At 50.0% G+C, this 20,000-nt stretch overlaps 1 long non-coding RNA gene across 2 annotated transcripts in view; it reads right to left on the reverse strand.

The window, feature by feature from the left end:
• The window catches only part of LOC149579069 (uncharacterized), a 131,357-nt gene that overhangs the window by 79,032 nt on the left and 32,325 nt on the right, over positions 1-20,000 (reverse strand). The gene's annotated exons all lie outside the window — the stretch shown is intronic.

The following is a 20,000-nucleotide window of genomic DNA, read 5'->3' on the forward strand; positions in this document are numbered from 1 at the left end:
CAGGGTTTCGTAATTTCCAAGTGCCAAATTCCGAGCGGGTGGGGTTTGTAAACTCCGTGAGGGCAGAAAAGACTTCCAAGTCCAAATTTTGAGCGGGTGGGGTTTGTAAATTTTCGTGAGGGCAGAAAAACCTTTCGACTGCAAATTCCAGGCGGGTCACCGGGTTTTGTAATTTTAGCGAGGGTAGACGACTCATGTACGTGATCCAAAATCGGTCAACTTATTTTTTTGGTTAACGCCCAAAGTTTTGAACTCAAATCGAGTTGGCAACCCCGACTCGAATTGCCTCCGAATTTTTTGCACAACCCATGTCACCGTGCTCGACTTGATTCTAAGTGCCCCGAGTCATGTACGTGGTCCAAAAGAGGTCAACCCTTTTTTTTTTGGGGGTTAATGCCCAAAGTTTTCAACTCGAACCGTGTCCACAACCCCGACACGAATTGCCCCAATTACCCGAACCCCGACTCGAATCGCGTCGAGCCTTAACCGCCTCCAATTTTTTTGCACGACTCATGTCACCATGCTCGACATGATTCTAAGTGTGTCGAGTCATGTGCATGATCCAAAGGCGGTCAACTCTTTTTTTGGTTTAACGCCCAAAGTTTTCAACCCAAATTGTGTCGGCGACCCCGACTCGTATCGCCTCGAGCCTTAACCGCCTCCAGTTTTTTCGCAGGACTCATGTCACCATGCTCGAATTGATGCCCCGAGTCATGTACGTGATCCAAAAGCGGTTAACTTCTTCCTTCTTTCGTTAACACCCAAAGATTTCAACCCAAATCGTGTCAGCAACCCCAACTCAAATCGCCTCGAGCCTTAATCGCTTGCAATTTTTTTGAACCACTCATGTCACCGTGCTTGACTTGATTCTATGCACCCCAAGTCATGTACGTGATCCAAAAGAGATTAACTCTTTTTCTGGCTAATGACCAAAGTTTTCGAATCGACTCAGCTACCCCTACTCGAATTGCCTCGAGCCTTAACTGCCTCCATTTTTTTTTTTGCTCGACTCATGTAATCGCACTCACCTTGATTCTGAGTGGCCCGAGTCACTTACGTGATCCAAAACTGGGTAACTTTTTCTTTTTTCTTTTTTTTGTCAAGTCCCAAAGTTTTGAACTCGAATAGAGTCAGATGCCCCGACTCGAGTCATCTCCAAATTTTTCGCATGACTCATGTCACCGTGCTCGACTTGATTCTAAGTGCCCCGAGCCGTGTACATGATCCAAAAGCAGTTAACTTTTTCTTTTTGGTTAACGCCCAAAGTTTTCAACCCGACCCACCTCGGCAACCTCGACTCGAAGCTCCTCGAGCCTTAGTGGCCTCCAATGTTTTTGCACGACTCATGCCACCATTGACTTTTCGCTCGAATCATGTCACCAAGGGCACCTCGATGCTACGTGACCCGAGCCCTGTGCACGATCCAAAACCGGGTAACGTTTTTTTTGAACTCCCAAAATTTCATTCTTTTTTGCCTTACGAGGCCTATCATGATCTCTTTTTATAAAGAAAATTCTCAAATCGGATTGTTTCGGCTACCCTACCTTGAATTTGGCTAGCTAGGCGTAACGCCTCGAGTCGGCTCGGCAATACGTGAACTGAAACTTGTGCGTGATCCAAAAGCAGGTAACTTGTTTTTTTTTTTTTTTTTGTAATGCCCAAAATTTAGCGCTTTTCGCTTTACAGGGCCTCCCATGATTTTTTTTGTTTTTTTTTTTTTCCCCTCGTCGACCCACTCTGGCGACCCAGTCGGGTCACCCGAGGCTGGGGTGACGGAGATGGGTTGACCTAGTCAGGTGACCCAAGTTGGGTTGACCCAGGCGTGCGATCCTGGCTGGGGACAGCAAGTCGATTCTATAAGTTTGCTTGCCAATTTTGCTAGCCAGGTCGGCTCACCAAGTCATCTAACCATGTGGTCCTCGCCAAATCAAGAATTGACTCTTTAAGTCCACTCACAGCTCGTCAAGCTAGCTCACCAAGATGACTTACCGTCTCGCCTCACCAGGTTGCCCCACCAGGTCGCCTCTTCTTTAAGACCGCTCACCATGTCGGCTCCCCAAGTCACCTCACCGAGTCGACTATTCAGGTTGCCTCACCAAGTAGACCCCTTAATTTTGCTCACCAAGTCAGTTCCCTAAGTCAGCTCACCAAGTCGAATCACCTAGTCATTTTACCACCTTGCCCCAGCAGGTGTGCTCGCCAAGTCGCCCTGCCGAGTTGCTTCTCTAAGCCCACTCACCATGTCAGCTCACCAAGTTGGTTGTTCAAGTATGTTGCCAAGTCAACTCTTTAAGTTCGCTCACCAGGTCAGCCTGCCCAAGTTGCCTCTTTAAGTTCATTCGCCAGGTCGGCCCGCCCAAGTCGCATCAGCGGGCTATCTTGCCGAGTCACCTCACGAAGTTGACTCTTTAAGTGCGCTCATCAATTCAGCTCACCAAGTTGACTCACCATCTCACCTCGATAAGTTGGCTTGCCGAGTTACCCCACCAAGTCATCGCCTCTTTAAGCCCGCTCACCATGTCAGCTCGTCAGGTCGACTCACTAAGTCGACTAATCAAGTAGGCCCACCAAGTTGCCTCAAGGATAGCTCCTCACCATGAGTCGCCTCACCATGTTGACTCAATGAGTCAACTCACCATGTTGACTCTTTGAGCCCGCTCGCCAGGTCGCCTCACCAAGTCGACTCTTTAAGTTCGCTCGCCAGGTCGACTCACCAAGTAAGCTCACCATGTCATCTCAATGAACCAACTCGCTGAGTCGCCTCACCACGTCGGCTCTCTAATACCACTCGCCAAGTCGCCCCACCAACTCGCCCCGTTAGGCCCACTCACCACATCGTCCTGTTAGGCCCACTCTCACCAAGTGGACTCTTTAAGTCTGCTCATAAAGTCAAGCCACCAAGTACTCTCACCAAGTCGACTCTTTAAGTCCTTTCATCGAGTCACCCCACCAAGTACTCTCACCAAGTCAACTCTTTAGGTCTATTCATAGAGTCACCCCACCAAGTCGACCCTTCAAGTGCGTTCATCAAGTCACCCCACCAAGTCGACTCTTTAAGTTCATTCATCAAGTCACCCCGCCAGGTCAGCCCACAAATTACTCTCACCAAGTTGACTCTTTAAGTTCGTTCATCAAGTCACCCCACCAGGTCGGCCCACCAAGTGGACTCTTTAAGTTCGTTCATGAAGTCACTCTGCCAAGTCGGCCCACCAGGTCGACTCTCTAAGTTCGTTCATCAAGTCACCCCGCCAGGTCAGCCCACCAACTACTCTCACCAAGTTGACTCTTTAAGTTTGCTCACCAAGTCACCCCGCCAGGTTGGCCCACCAAGTACTCTCACCAGGTCGACTCTTTAGGTTTGTTCATTAGGTCACCCCACTGAGTACTCTCACCAAGTCGACTCTTTAAGTTCGTTCATCAAGTCGCCCTGCCAGGTCGGCCCACCAAGTACTCTCACCAAGTCGACCCTTTAAGTTCGGTCATCAACTCACCCCGCCAGGTTGGCCCACCAAGTACTCTCATAGAGTCGACTCTTTAGGTTTGTTCATCAATTCACCCCGCTAGCTCGGCCCACCAAGTTCTCTCACCAGGTCGACTCTTTAAGTTCGTTCATCAAGTCACCCCGCCAGTTCAGCCCACCAAGTACTCTCACAAAGTCGACTCTCTAAGTTCGTTCATCAAGTCACCCTACCAGGTCAGCCCACCAAGTACTCTCACCAAGTCACCCCGCTAGTTCGACCCACCAAGTCGACTCTCTAAGTCTGTTCATCAAGTCACCCCGCCAGGTCGGCCCACCAAGTCAAATCTTTAAGTCCATTCATCAAGTCACGTGACCAGGTCAGCCCACCGAGTACTCTCGCCAAGTCGACTCTTTAAGTTTGTTCATCAAGTCACCCGGCCAGGTCGGCCCACCAAGTCACCAAGTACTCTCACCAAGTCGACTCTCTAAGTTCGTTCATCAAGTCACCCCGCCAGGTCGGCCCACCAAGTCGAATCTTTAAGTCTGTTCATCAAGTCACCCCACCAAGTACTCTAACCAAGTCGATTCTTCGAGTGCATTCATCAAGTCACCCGACCAACTACTCTCACCAAGTCAACTCTTTAACTATGTTCATCAAGTCACCCCACCAAGCACTCTCACCACGTCAACTCTTTAGGTCCGTTCATAAAGTCACCCCACCAAGTCGACCCTTCAAGTGCGTTCATCAAGTCACCCCACCAAGTACTCTTACCAATTCGACTCTTTAAGTCTTTTCATCAAGTCACCACACCAAGTACTCTCACCAAGTTAACTCTTTAGGACCGTTCATCAAGTCACCTCGCCAAGTCGACCCTTGAAGTCCGTTCATCAAGTCACCCCACCAAGTACTCCCACCAAGTCGACTCTTTAAGTTAGTTCATGAAGTCACCCAACCAGGTCGGCCCACCAAGGACTCTCACCAAGTCAACTCTCTAAGTCTGTTCATCAGGTCACCCCACCGAGTACTCTCACCAAGTCGACTCTTTAAGTTCGTTCATCAAGTCACCCCGCCAGGTCAGCCCACCAAGTGGACTCTTTAAGTTCGTTCATGAAGTCACTCTGCCAAGTCGGCCCACCAGGTCGACTCTCTAAGTTCATTCATCAAGTCACCCCGCTAGGTCAGCCCACCAACTACTCTCACCAAGTCGACTCTTTAAGTTTGCTCACCAAGTCACCCCGCCAGGTCGGCCCACCAAGTACTCTCACCAGGTCGACTCTTTAGGTTTGTTCATTAGGTCACCCCACCGAGTACTCTCACCAAGTTGACTCTTTAAGTTCGTTCATCAAGTCACCCCGCTAGGTCGGCCCACCAAGTACTCTCACCAAGTCGACCCTTTAAGTTCGGTCATCAACTCACCCCGCCAGGTCGGCCCACCAAGTACTCTCACAGAGTCGACTCTTTAGTTTCGTTCATCAATTCACCCCGCCAGCTTGGCCCACCAAGTTCTCTCACCAGGTCAACTCTTTTAGTTCGTTCATCAAGTCACCCCGCCAGTTTGACCCACCAAGTACTCTCACAAAGTCGACTCTCTAAGTTCGTTCATCAAGTCACCCTGCCAGGTCAGCCCACCAAGTACTCTCACCAAGTCACCCCGCTAGTTCGACTCACCAAGTTGACTCTCTAAGTCCGTTCATCAAGTCACCCCACCAGGTCGGACCACCAAGTCAAATCTTTAAGTCCGTTCATCAAGTCACGTGACCAGGTCAGCCCACCGAGTACTCTCGCCAAGTCGACTCTTTAAGTTTGTTCATCAAGTCACCCGGCTAGGTCGGCCCACCAAGTCACCAAGTACTCTCACCAAGTCGACTCTCTAAGTCCGTTCATCAAGTCACCCCACCAGGTCGGCCCACCAAGTCGAATCTTTAAGTCCGTTCATCAAGTCACCCCACCAAGTACTCTAACCAAGTCGATTATTTGAGTGCATTCATCAAGTCACCCGACCAACTACTCTCACCAAGTCGACTCTTTAACTATGTTCATCAAGTCACCCCACCAAGCACTCTCACCACGTCAACTCTTTAGGTCCGTTCATAAAGTCACCCCACCAAGTCGACCCTTCAAGTGTATTCATCAAGTCACCCCACCAAGTACCCTCACCAATTCAACTCTTTAAGTCTTTTCATCAATTCACCACACCAAGTACTCTCACCAAGTCAACTCTTTAGGACCGTTCATCAAGTCACCTCACCAAGTCGACCCTTGAAGTCTGTTCATCAAGTCACCCCACCAAGTACTCGCACCAAGTCGACTCTTTAAGTCAGTTCACGAAGTCACCCAACCAGGTCAGCCCACCAAGGACTCTCACCAAGTTGACTCTCTAAGTCTGTTCATCAGGTCACCCCACCGAGTACTCTCACCAAGTCAACTCTTTAGGTCCGTTCATCAAGTCACCCCGCAAAGTCGACCCTCTAAGTTTGTTCATCGAGTCACCCCACCAAGTCGACTCTTTAAGTCCTTTCATCAAGTCACCCCGCCAAGCCGACTCTTTAAGTCCATTCATCAAGTCACCAGAACAACTACTCTCACCAAGTCGACTCTATAAGTCCATTCATCAAGTCGGCCCACCAAGTACTCCCACCAAGTCGACTCTTTAAGTCCGTTCATCAGTTCACCCCGCCAAGTACTCTCACCAAGTCAACTCTTTAGGTCCGTTCATCAAGTCACCCCGCCAAGTCGACCCTTTAAGTCCGTTCATCAACTCGCCCCGCCGAGTTGCTTCTCTAAGCCCACTCACCATGTCAGCTCACCAAGTCGGTTGTTCAAGTACGTTGCCAAGTCAACTCTTTAAGTTCACTCACCAAGTCAGCCCGACCAAGTCGCCTCTTTAAGTTCGTTCACCAGGTCGGCCCGCCCAAGTCGCATCAGCGGGCTAACTCGCTGAGTCACCTCACGAAGTTGACTCTTTAAGTGCGCTCACCAAGTTAGCTCACCAAGTCGACTCACCATCTTGCCTCGATAAGTTGGCTTGCCGAGTTACCCCACCAAGTTGTTGCCTCTTTAAGCCCGCTCACCGTGTCAGCTTGTCAGGTCGGCTCACCAAGTCAACTAATCAAGTAGGCCCACCAAGTTGCCTCAAGGATAGCTCCTCACCATGAGTCGCCTCACCATGTTGACTCTTTGAGCCCGCTCACCAAGTCGCCTCACCAAGTCGACTTGAGTACGTTACCAAGTCGACTCTTTAAGTTCGCTCGCCAGGTCAACTCGCCAAGTCAGCTCACCATGTCATCTCAATGAACCAACTCGCCGAGTTGCCTCACCACGTCGGCTCTCTAATACCACTCGCCAAGTCGCCCCACCAACTCGCCCCATTAGGCCCACTCACCACATCGCCCTGTTAGGCCCACTCTTGCCAAGTGGACTCTTTAAGTCTGCTCATAAAGTCGAGCCACCAAGTACTCTCACCAAGTCGACTCTTTAAGTCCTTTCATCGAGTCACCCCACCAAGTACTCTCACCAAGTCAACTCTTTAGGTCCGTTCATAGAGTCACCCCACCAAGTCGACCCTTCAAGTGGGTTCTTCAAGTCACCCCACCAAGTCGACTCTTTAAGTTCATTCATCAAGTCACCCCACCAGGTCAGCCCACAAATTACTCTCACCAAGTCAACTCTTTAAGTTCGTTCATCAAGTCACCCCGCCAGGTTGGCCCACCAAGTGGACTCTTTAAGTTCGTTCATGAAGTCACTCTGCCAATTCGGCCCACCAGGTCAACTCTCTAAGTTCATTCATCAAGTCACCCCGCCAGGTCAGCCCACCAACTACTCTCACCAAGTCGACTCTTTAAGTTTGCTCACCAAGTCACCCGCCAGGTCGGCCCACCAAGTACTCTCACCAGGTCAACTCTTTAGGTTTGTTCATGAGGTCACTCCACTGAGTACTCTCACCAAGTCGACTCTTTAAGTTCGTTCATCAAGTCGCCCCGCCAGGTCGGCCCACCAAGTACTCTCACCAAGTCGACCCTTTAAGTTCGGTCATCAACTCACCCCGCCAGGTCGGCCCACCAAGTACTCTCATAGAGTCGACTCTTTAGGTTCGTTCATCAATTCACCCCGCCAGCTCGGCCCACCAAGTTCTCTCACTAGGTCAACTCTTTAAGTTCGTTCATCAAGTCACCCTGCCAGTTCGACCCACCAAGTACTCTCACAAAGTCGACTCTCTAAGTTCGTTCATTAAGTCACCCTGCCAGGTCAGCCCACCAAGTACTCTCACCGAGTCACCCCGCTAGTTTGACCCACCAAGTCGACTCTTTAAGTCTGTTCATCAAGTCACCCCGCCAGGTCAGCCCACCAAGTCGAATCTTTAAGTCCGTTCATCAAGTCACGTGACCAGGTCAGCCCACCGAGTACTCTCGCCAAGTCGACTCTTTAAGTTTGTTCATCAAGTCACCTGGCCAGGTCGGCCCACCAAGTCACCAAGTACTCTCACCAAGTCGACTCTCTAAGTCCGTTCATCAAGTCACCCCGCCAGGTCGGCCAACCAAGTTGAATCTTTAAGTCCGTTCATCAAGTCACCCCACCAAGTACTCTAACCAAGTTGATTCTTCGAGTGCGTTCATCAAGTCACCCGACCAACTAATCTCACCAAGTCGACTCTTTAACTATGTTCATCAAGTCACCCCACCAAGCACTCTCACCACGTCAACTCTTTAGGTCCGTTCATAAAGTCACCCCACCAAGTCGACCCTTCAAGTGCGTTCATCAAGTCACCCCACCAAGTACTCTCACCAATTCAACTCTTTAAGTCTTTTCATCAAGTCACCACACCAAGTACTCTCACCAAGTCAACTCTTTAGGACCGTTCATCAAGTCACCTTGCCAAGTCGACCCTTTAAGTCCGTTCATCAAGTCACCCCACCAAGTACTCCCACCAAGTCGACTCTTTAAGTCAGTTCACGAAGTCACCCAACCAGGTCAGCCCACCAAGGACTCTCACCAAGTTGACTCTCTAAGTCTGTTCATCAGGTCACCCCACCGAGTATTCTCACCAAGTCAACTCTTTAGGTCCGTTCATCAAGTCACCCTGCAAAGTCGACCCTCTAAGTTCGTTCATCGAGTCACCCCACCAAGTCGACTTTTTAAGTCCTTTCATCAAGTCACCCCGCCAAGCCGACTCTTTAAGTCCGTTCATCAAGTCATCATCCCAATTCGGCCGAGCCATTCTGGCTGAGCCATGCTGGCCGAGCCGATCTAGGCGAGCCATTCTGGCCGAACTGATCTGGGCGACCCGTTCTGGCCGAGCCATGCTGGCCGGGCCATGCTAGCCGAGCCGTTCTGGCCGAGCCATGCTGGCCGAGCTGATCTGGGCGAGCCGTTCTGGCCGAGCCATGCTGGCTGAGGCGATCTGGGCGAGCCGTTCTGGCCAAGCCATGCTGGTCGAGCCGTTTTGGCCGAGCCATGCTGGCCGAGCCGATCTGGGCGAGCCATTCTGGCCGAGCCATTCTGGCCGAGCCATGCTGGCCGAGCCGATCTGGGCGAGCCATTCTGGCTGAGCCATGCTAGCTGAGCCATTCTGGCCGAGCCATGCTGGCCGAGCCGATTTGGGCGAGCCATTCTGGCAGAGCCGATCTGGCCGAGCTCCAAAAACGGTGTCGTGGATGGCTGTTTGGTCGCCTCTGTGCCAACTCGATCGGCACAACATTGGGAATGGTTCGATAGCGGTTGTCGTTCCAAAGTGTCATCAGGATGTCTTAGAACGCGGCCTTTCAAGGGCGAGCTCGCATCTAGCACTTGGATTGTGCGTCGTCACAAGTGAATGGGGAGATCTCTTTGTGAACGACAGCATGGCGATTGCAAGAGAAAATTTACTTAGTAGTCGGAGCGTTGGCCTCGGGCCATTGTGACGGCCTTGCAATTTCTCTATAATTGCAACCTATGTTTTCACAGTAGCAGAGTTTGCATGTAAGATTGGCCTTTGTTCTTGACGATTCCAAGTACTCTCACCGAGTCACCAAGTCACCATGCTGGCCAACCCGATCTGGGCGAGCCATTCTGGCCGAGCCGATCTGGGCGAGCTCCAAAAACGGTGTCGTGGATGGCTGTTTGGTCACATTTTTCATTGAATTGGATTTTTACGGGAGTTGTCTGCGCTATCGCAGATTTCTAATGCAGAGCAAGCCTCGCACTAATAGCTTATATAGGAGAGGTTGTTGCCGCGAGCCTCTCCCGTGCCCCTTTCATTCATTCAACATTGGTGTCTACGCGGATCGGATTGTTGGGTTTTCAAACGGTGTATGCCGATGTTGAATGAATGAAAGGGGCATGAAGCGATCTCAGTGCTTTTCCTCGGCTCTCCTTTAGATCATGTTTTCCGATGACTCAATTTTGGAAAAGGTGAGGCAGTGGTTGCCGATCCATGGCGTGTGTTTTTGGTGATTTTAAAACTTGATCTAAACATGAGCCCTTGTCTAGCACTCCGGCGTTGCTTGGTATAATGGCAATTTGCTATGGGTGCTCGGCGCTCTAGCAATTTGTCATGGTATAATTGTCGCGGCTACATGGGAGCTTTATTATCGAAAGCTCTCGGCGAAAAATGGTGGCCGAGCCATGCTGGCCGACCCGATCTGGCTTAGCCATTTTCATCGACCCGATCTGGCTCTTCTTTCTCACTCCATCGGCACAAATTCAGGAGTTGTTCAATAGCGGTTGTCGTTCCAATGTGTCATTCCGATGATCTGGAGAGTGATGCTAAGGGTGGGAGCTTGCATCTAGCATTTGGGGAAGTTTGTGCAAGCGAGCAGGGGAGCTTCTCTTATCGGAACCTCTCCGTGGCCTTAGAATATAGACCCAGTGCCGACGATATCGATGGATACGAGCCTTGGATTCTAAAATTATTCAGCTAACATTGGTTTTTGTGAGAGATGGTTACGAAAGCACTTCCTGATCGATACGCGGGAGTTCCCTAAGATCGCCTCTGTGCCAACTCGATCGGCACAACATTGGGAATGGTTCGACAGCGATTGTCGTTCCAATGTGTCATCGGGATGTCTTGGAATGCGGCCTTTCAAGGGCGAGCTCGCGTCTAGCACTTGGATTGTGCGTCATCACAAGTGATTGGGGAGATCTCTCTGTGAACGGCGGCATGGCGATTGCAAGAGAAAATTGACTTAGTAGTCGGAGCATTGGCCTCGAGCCATTGTGACGGCCTTGCAATTTCTCTATAATTGCAACCTATGTTTGCGCAGTAGCAGAGTTTGCATGTTAGATTGGCCTTTGTTCTTGATAGTCCGAAGTACTCTCACCAAGTCAGCAAAGTCACCATGCTGGCCGATCTGATCTGGGCGAGCCATGCTGGCCGAGCCGATCTGGGCGAGCCATTCTGGCCGAGCCGATCTGGGCGAGCTCCAAAAATGGTGTCGTGGATGGCTGTTTGGTCACATTTTTCATTGAATTGGATTTTTAAGGGAGTTGTCCGCGCTATCGCAGATTTCTAATGTAGAGCAAGCCTCGCACTAATAGCTTATATAGGAGAGGTTGTTGCCGCGAGCCTCTCCCGTGCCCCTTTCATTCATTCAACATTGGTGTCTAGGTGGATTGGATTGTTGGGTTTTCAAACGGTGTATGCTGATGTTGAATGAATGAAAGGGGCATGAAGCGATCTTAGTGCTTTTCCTCGACTCTCCTTTAGATCATGTTTTCCGATGACTCAATTTTGGAAAAGGTGAGGCAGCGGTTGTCGATCCATGGCATGTGTTTTTGGTGGTTTTAAAACTTGATCGAAATGTGAGCCCTTGTCTAGCACTCCGGCGTTGCTTGGTATAATGGCAATTTGCTATGGGTGCTTGACGCTCTAGCAATTTGTCATGGTGTACTTATCGCGGCTACATGGGAGCTTTAATATCGAAAGCTCTCGGCGAAAAATGGTGGCCGAGCCATGCTGGCCGACCCGATTTGGCTCTTGTTTCTCACTCCATCGGCACAAATTTGGGAGTTGTTCGACAGCGGTTGTCATTCCAATGTGTCATTGCGGCGATCTAGAGAGCGATGCTAAGGGTGGGAGCTTGTGTCTAGCATTTGGGATGTTTGTGCAAGCGAGCAGGGGAGCTTCTCTTATCGGAACCTCTCCGTGGCCTTTGAATATATAGACCCAGTGCTGACGATATCGATGGATACGAGCCTTGGATTCTAAATTTGTTCACAGCTAAGATTGGTTTTTGTGAGAGATGGGTACGAAAGCACATCCCGATTGCTATGCGGGAGCTCCCTAAGGTCGCCTCTATGCCAACTCGATCGGCACAACATTGGGAATGGTTCGACAGCGGTTGTCATTCCAATGTGTCATCGGTGGATGTCTTGGAAAGTGGCCTGGCCTTTCAAGGGCGAGCTCGCATCTATCACTTGGATTGTGCGTCACGTCGCAAGTGAATGGGGAGATCTCTCTGTGAACGGCAGCATGGTGATTGCAAGAGAAAATTGACTTAGTCGGCCTTGGGCTACTGTGATGGCCTGGCAATTTCTCTTTAATTGCAACCTATGTTTGCGTAGTAGCAGAGTTTGCAAGTAAGATGGTCCTTGTTCTTGAGAGTTCCAGGAGATGACCTCCAGAACTTTTGGATTGGGCCCCTTCAAGGTGAAATTCATCCAGTTGATCAGATGAGCTCGATGACCATTTTAGTCCCTTGGCTCCATGAATTCACATCTCCTAACCGACGACAATCTTTTGCTCCTTAGATGACCTCATAATAAATTGGGTCGTGGATGGCTGTTTGGTCAGAATTTTCAACGATTTGGATTTTTATGGCGGATGTCGGCGTGTTCGCTAATTTCTAATGCAGATCGAGCCTCACACTAATAGCTTATATAGGAGAGGTTGTTGCCGCGAACCTCTCCCGTGCCCCTCTCATTGATTCAACGGCGGTGTCAAGGCGGATGGAAATGTCGGATTTTGAAATAGTGGACGCCGACGTTGAATCAATTGGAGGGGCATGAAGCCCATCCTCAAGGTGCTATTCCTCGACTCTCCTTTAGATCATGTTTTCTTGTCACTCAGTTGGCACAATTTCGGAAAGCAGTTGGGCTGTACGTCACGAGTGACAAGGGAGCCTTTGTGATCGGAAGCTCCCCGTGGCCATTCGATGAGAAGAGCCATTGCTTGTGTGAGCAAGGATGAATGCAGCCTCGGATTCCAAATGAAATCAACGCCATCGGATCTATATATAAGAGCGGAATGAAGCAGCAGCCCGTTTGCGATGCGCGGCTCCCCAAAGTTGCTATTCTTTCTCACTCCATCGGGGCACAAATTCGGGAGTTGTTCGACAGCGGTCGTCGTTCCAATGGTGTCATTGCGGCGAAATTTGTTCACAGCTAAGATTGGTTTTTGTGAGAGATGGGTATGAAAGCACATCCCGATTGCTACGCGGGAGCTCCCTAAGGTCGCCTCTATGCCAACTCAATTGGCACAAGATTGGGAATGGTTTGACAGCGGTTGTCGTTCTAATGTGTCATCGAGGGATGTCTTGGAAAGTGGCCTGGCCTTTCAAGGGCGAGCTCGCGTCTAGCACTTGGACTGTGCATCGCGTCACAAGTGGATGGGGAGATCTCTCTGTGAACGGTGGCATGGTGATTGCAAGAGAAAATTGACTTAGTCAGAGCCATTGGCCCCGGGCCATTGTGACGGCCTCGCAATTTCTCTTTAATTGCAACCTATGTTTGCGCAGTAGCAGAGTTTGCATGTAAGATGGGCCTTGTTCTCAAGAGTTCCAGGAGATGACCTCCGAAACTTTTGGATTGGGCCCCTTCAAGGTGAAATTCATCCAGTTGATCGGATGAGCTCGATGACCATTTCAGTCCCTTGGCTCCATGAATTCACATCTCCTAACCGACGACAATCTTTTGCTCGTTAGACGACCTCATAATAAATTGGGTCGTGGATGGCTGTTTGGTCAGAATTTTCAACGATTTGGATTTTTATGGCGGATGTCAGCATGTTTGCTAAATTCTAATGCAGAGCAAGCCTCGCACTAATAGCTTATATAGGAGAGGTTGTTACCGCGAACCTCTCCTGTGCCCCTCTCATTGATTCAACGGCGGTGTCGAGGCAGATGGAAATGTCAGATTTTGAAACAGTGGACGTCGATGTTGAATCAATTGGAGGGGCATGAAGCCCACCCTCGAGGTGCTATTCCTCGACTCTCCTTTAGATCATGTTTTCTTGTCACTCAGCTTGCGCAATTTTGGAAAGCAGTTGGGCTGCAAGTCACGCGTGACAAGGGAGCCTTTGTGATCGGAAGCTCCCCGTGGCCATTCGATGAGAAGAGCCATTGCTTGTGTGAGCAAGGATGAATGCAGCCTCAGATTCCAAATGAAATCAATGACACCGGATCTATATATAAGAGCGGAATGAAGCAGCAGCCCGTTTGCGATGCGCGGCTCCCCAAAGTTGCTATTCTTTCTCACTCCATCGGGGCACAAATTTGGGAGTTGTTCGACAGCGATCATCGTTCCAATAGTGTCATTGCGGCGAAATTTTTTCACAGCTAAGATTGGTTTTTGTGAGAGATGGGTATGAAAGCACATCCCGATTGCTACGCGGGAGCTCCCTAAGGTCACTTTTGTGCCAACTCGATCGGCACAACATTGGGAATGGTTTGACAGCGGTTGTCGTTCCAATGTGTCATCAGGGGATGTCTTGGAAAGTGGTCTTTCTTTCAAGGGCGAGCTCGCGTCTAGCACTTGGGTTGTGCGTCGCGTCACAAGTGAATGGTGGATGTCTTGGGGGATGTCTTGGAAAGTGGTCTTTCTTTCAAGGGCGAGCTCGCGTCTAGCACTTGGACTGTGCGTCGCGTCACAAGTGGATGGGGAGATCTCTTTGTGAACGGCGGCATGGTGATTGCAAGAGAAAATTGACTTAGTCGGAGCCATTGGCCTCGGGCCATTGTGACGGCCTTGCAATTTCTCTTTAATTGGAACCTATGTTTGCATAGTAGCAGAGTTTGCATGTATGATGGGCCTTGTTCTCGAGAGTTCCAAGAGATGACCTCCGGAACTTTTGGATTGGGCCCCTTCAAGGTGAAATTCATCCAGTTGATCGGATGAGCTCGATGACCATTTCAATCCCTCGGCTCCATGAACTCACATCTCCTAACCGACGACAATCTTTTGCTCCTCTGTCGACCTCATAAAAAATTGGGTCGTGAATGGCTGTTTGGTAGGAATTTTAAAGGATTTGGATTTTTAAGGCGGATGTCGGTGTGTTCACTAATTTCTAATGCAGAGCGAGCCTCGCACTAATAGCTTATATAGGAGAGGTGGTTGTCGCGAGCCTCTCCCGTGCCCCTCTCATTGATTCAACGCCGGTGTCAAGGCGGATGGATATGTCGGATTTTGAAATGGTGGATGCTGACGTTGAATCAATTAGAGGGGCATGAAGCCCACCCTGGATGTGGTATTCCTCGACTCTCCTTTAGATCATGTTTTCTTCTCACTCAGCTGGCGCAATTTCGGAAAAAGGTTTGGCAGTGGTTGCCATCCCTCACCGCATCTACTTGGTGATTTTAAAACTCGATCTAAAATAGGAGCCCTCGCCTAGCACCTCCGTCCGGTGTTGCTCGGGTATTGCATAAAATTATGCCAATGGCGCGAATCCCCCAACAAATGCCTATGCTTGGACCCTCTCTTAGATTACCTTCTACGATCACTCGACCGACGCAACTACGGAAGAGACTTGGCAATGGTTGCCATTCTACAGTGCGTCTGTTCAGCGATTTCGAAGTTGATCTAATGGCGAGCCCTTGTCTCTAGCCATGAGGTGGGTGGTTGGCACTCTAGCAAAATTTTTTGCATGCCTGTCACGGCTACAAGGGGTGAGGTGGTTGCCGCGAGCCTCTCCCATGCCCCCCTCATTGATTCAACGCCACTGTCAGGGCGGATGGATATGTCGAACTTTGAAATGGTGGACGCCGACGTTGAATCAATTAGAGGGGCATGAAGCCCACCCTCGAGGGTGCTATTCCTGGACTCTCCTTTAGATCATGTTTTCTTGTCACTCAGCTGGCGCAATTTCAAAAAAAGGTTTGGCCAGTGGTTGCCAGCCCTCACCGCGTCTACTTGGTGATTTTAAAACTCGATCTAAAACGGGAGCCCTCGTCTAGCACATCCATCCGGTGTTGCTCGGGTATTGCATAAATTTATGCCATTGGTGTGAATCCCCTAATGAATGCCTACGCTTGGACCCTCTCTTAGATCACCTTCTTCGATCACTCGACCGACACAACTACGGAAGAGACTTGGCAGCGGTTGCCATTCTACAGCACATCTATTTAGCAATTTCGAAGTTGATCTAATGGCGAGCCCTTGTCTCTAGCCATGAGGTGGGTGCTTGGCGCTCTAGCAAAATTTTTTGTGTGCCTATCATGGCTACAAGGGGAGAGGTGGTTGCCGCGAGCCTCTCCCGTGCCCCGCTCATTGATTCAACGCCGCTGTTAGGGCGGATGGATATGTCAGATTTTGAAATGGTGGACGCCGACGTTGAATCAATTAGAGGGGCATGAAGCCCCACCCTTGAGGGTGCTATTTCTCGACTCTCCTTTAGATCATGTTTTCTTGTCACTCAGCTGGCAAAATTTTGGAAAAAGGTTTGGCAGCGGTTGCCAGCCCTCACCGCGTCTACCTGGTGATTTTAAAACTCGATCTAAAACGGGAGCCCTCGTCTAGCACCTCCGTCCGGTGTTGCTCGGGTATTGCATAAATTTATGCCATCGACGCGAATCCCCCAACGAATGCCTATGCTTGGACCCTCTCTTAGATCACCTTCTTCGATCACTCGACCGACGCAACTACGGAAGAGACATGGCAGCGGTTGCCATTCTACAGCGCATCTGTTCAGTGATTTCGAAGTTGATCTAATGGCGAGCCCTTGTCTCTAGGCATGAGGTGGGTGCTTGGCACTCTAGCAAAATTTTTTGTGTGCCTATCGCGGCTACAAGGGGAGAGGTGGTTGCCGCGAGCCTCTCCTGTGCCCCCCTCATTGATTCAACAAAACTGTCAGGGTGGATGGAAATGTCGGATTTTGAAACGGTGGACGCCGACGTTGAATCAATTAGAGGGGCATGAAGCCCACCCTCGAGGGTGCTATTCTTGGACTCTCCTTTAGATCATGTTTTCTTGTAACTCAGCTAGCACAATTTTGGAAAAAGGTTTGGCAGCGGTTGCCAGCCCTCACTGCGTCTACTCAGTGATTTTAAAACTTGATCTAAAATGGGAGCCCTCGTCTAGCACCTCCGTCCTGTGTTGCTCGAGTATTGCATAATTTTTTGCTATCGGTGCGAATCCCCCAACAAATCCCTAGCCTTGGACTCTCTCTTAGATCACCTTCTTCGATCACTCGACCGACGCAATTACGGAAGAGGCTTGGCAGCGGTTGCCATTCCACAGCGCGTCTGTTCAGCGATTTCAAAGTTGATCTACTAATGGCAAGCCCTTGTCTAGCCATGAGGTGGGTGCTTGGGGCTCTAGCAATTTTTTGTGTGCCTATTGCGGCTACAATGGGAGCTTTGATAACAAAATTTCTCGACGACCCTCCCCAATAGAAATTAGTGCTGGTGTTTACGAAAGACACGTTATTCGGATTTTTGGAATATTGGCACTAGCATCGTTTCTATTGGGAGGGCCGTGAAGCCATCTCGATTTTATTATGTGAGGGCTCTCTCCCTAGAGTCATTCTCTACGCAACAACTTCTTTGGCACAAAATTTTTAGAATGGTTCGGCAGCGGTTGTCATTCCAATGGTGCCGTTGTGGTGGTTGCCTGGGCAGCGATCTGAAGGGCGACCCGTCGTCTAGCATTTGGCCTGCGCATCACGAGTGACAAGGGAGCCTTTGTTATGGGAAGCTCCTCGTGGCCATTCGATTAGAAGAGCCATTGCTTGTTTGAGCAAGGATGAATGCAGCCTCGGATTCCAAACGAAATCAACGATTTTGTATCTATATAAGAGCAGAATGAAGTAGCAGCACAGCCCATTTGCTATGCGCGGCTCCCCAAAGATGCTCTTCTTTCTCACTCCATTGCCACAATTTCGGGAGTTGTTTGACAGCGGTTGTCATTCCAATGTTTCATTGCGGTGATCTAGAGAGCAATGCTAAGGGCGGGAGCTTGTGTCTAGAATTTGGGATGTTTGTGCGACCGAGCAGGGGAGCTTCTCTTATCGGAACCTCTCCGTGGCCATTGAATATATAGACCCAGTGCCGACGATATCGATGGATGCGAGCCCTTGGATTCCAAATTTGTCCATAGCTAACATTGGTTTTTGTAAAAGATGGGCACGAAAGCACATCCCAATTGCTATGCGGGAGCCCCCTAAGGTCGCCTCTGTGCCAACTTTTTGATTGGGGCCCTTCAAGGTGAAATTCATCTAGTTGATCGGATGAGCTCGATGACCATTTCCGTCCCTCGGCTCCATGAACTCACATCTCCTAACCGATGAAAATCTTTTGCTCCTCTGCCGACCCCATAAAAAATTGGGTCGTGAATGGCTGTTTGGTAGGAATTTTAAAGGATTTGGATTTTTAAGGCAGATTTCAGTGTGTTCACTAATTTCTAATGCAGAGCGAGCCTCGCACTAATAGCTTATGTAGGAGAGGTGGTTGCCGCGAGCCTCTCCTGTGCCCCCCTCATTGATTCAACGCCGGTGTCAAGGCGGATGGATATGTCAGATTTTGAAATGGTGGACGCCGACGTTGAATCAATTAGAGGGGCATGAAGCCCACCCCGGATGTGCTATTCCTCGACTCTCCTTTAGATCATGTTTTCTTCTCACTCAGCAGGCGCAATTTTAGAAAAAGGTTTGGCAGTGGTTGCCAGCCCCTCACCGCGTCTACTTGGTGATTTTAAAACTCGATCTAAAACGGGAGCCCTCGTCTAGCACCTCCGTCCGGTGTTGCTCGAGTATTGCATAAAATTATGCCATCGGCGCAAATCCCCCAACGAATGCCTACGCTTGGACCCTCTCTTAGATCACCTTCTTCGATCACTCGACCGACACAACTACGGAAGAGACTTGGCAGCGGTTGCCATTCTACAGCGCGTCTGTTCAGCGATTTTGAAGTTGATCTAATGCCGAGCCCTTTTCTCTAGCCATGAGGTGGGTGGTTGGCGCTCTAGCAAAATTTTTTGCGTGGCTATCGTGGCTACAAGGGGAGAGGTGGTTGCCGCGAGCCTCTCCCGTGCCCCCCTCATTGATTCAACGCCGCTATCAGGGCGGATGGATATGTTGGATTTTGAAATGGTGGACGCCTACGTTGAATCAATTAGAGGGGCATGAAGCCCACCCTCGAGGGTGCTATTTCTCGACTCTCCTTTAGATCATGTTTTCTTGTCACTCAGCTGGCGCAATTTCGGAAAAAGGTTTGGCAGCGGTTGCCAGCCCTCACCGCATCTACTTGGTGATTTTAAAACTCGATCTAAAACGGGAGCCCTCGTCTAGCACCTCCATCCGGTGTTGCTCGGGTATTGCATAAATTTATGCCATCGGCGTGAATCCCCCAACGAATGCCTATGCTTGGACCCTCTCTTAGATCACCTTCTTCGATCACTCGACTGACGCAACTACGGAAGAGACTTGGCAGCGGTTGCCATTCTACAGCACTTCTGTTCAGCGATTTCGAAGTTTGTATATAATGGCGAGCCCTTGTCTCTAGGCATGAGGTGGGTACTTGGTGCTCTAGAAAAATTTTTTGCGTGCCTATCGTGGCTACAAGGGGAGAGGTGGTTGCCATGAGCCTCTCCCGTGCCCCCCTCATTGATTCAACGCCACTGTCAGGGCGGATGGAAATGTCAGATTTTGAAACGGTGGATGCCGACGTTGGATCAATTAGAGGGGCATGAAGCCCACCCTCGAGGGTGCTATTCCTAGACTCTCCTTTAGATCATGTATTCTTGTCACTCAGCTGGCGCAATTTCGGAAAAAGGTTTGGCAGCGGTTGCCAGCCCCTCACTGCGTCTACTTGGTGATTTTAAAACTCGATCTAAAACGGGAGCCCTCGTCTTGCACCTCCGTCCGGTGTTGCTCGGGTATTGCACAAATTTTTGCCATCGATGCGAATCCCCCAATGAATGCCTACATGCTTGGACCCTCTCTTAGATCACCTTCTTCGATCACTCGACCGACGCAATTATGGAAGAGACTTGGCAGCGGTTGCCATTCTACAGCGCGTCCGTTCTACGATTTCGAAGTTGATCTAATGGTGAGCCCTTGTCTATAGCCATGAGGTGGGTACTTGGTGCTCTAGCAAAATTTTTTGCGAGCCTATCGTGGCTACAATGGGAGAGGTGGTTGCCGCGAGCCTCTCCCGTACCCAGCTCATTGATTCAACGCCGCTGTCAGGGTAGATGGATATGTCAAATTTTGAAACGGTGGACGCCGACGTTGAATCAATTAGAAGGGCATGAAGCCCACCTTCGAGGGTGCTATTCCTGGACTCTCCTTTAGATCATGTTTTCTTGTCACTCAGTTGGCATAATTTCGAAAAAAGGTTTGGCAGCAGTTGCCAG

Source organism: Cupressus sempervirens, chromosome 1 (assembly GCF_028749045.1).
Source record: "Cupressus sempervirens isolate cs-2001-9-10 chromosome 1, ASM2874904v1, whole genome shotgun sequence".
NCBI lineage: Eukaryota > Viridiplantae > Streptophyta > Pinopsida > Cupressales > Cupressaceae > Cupressus > Cupressus sempervirens.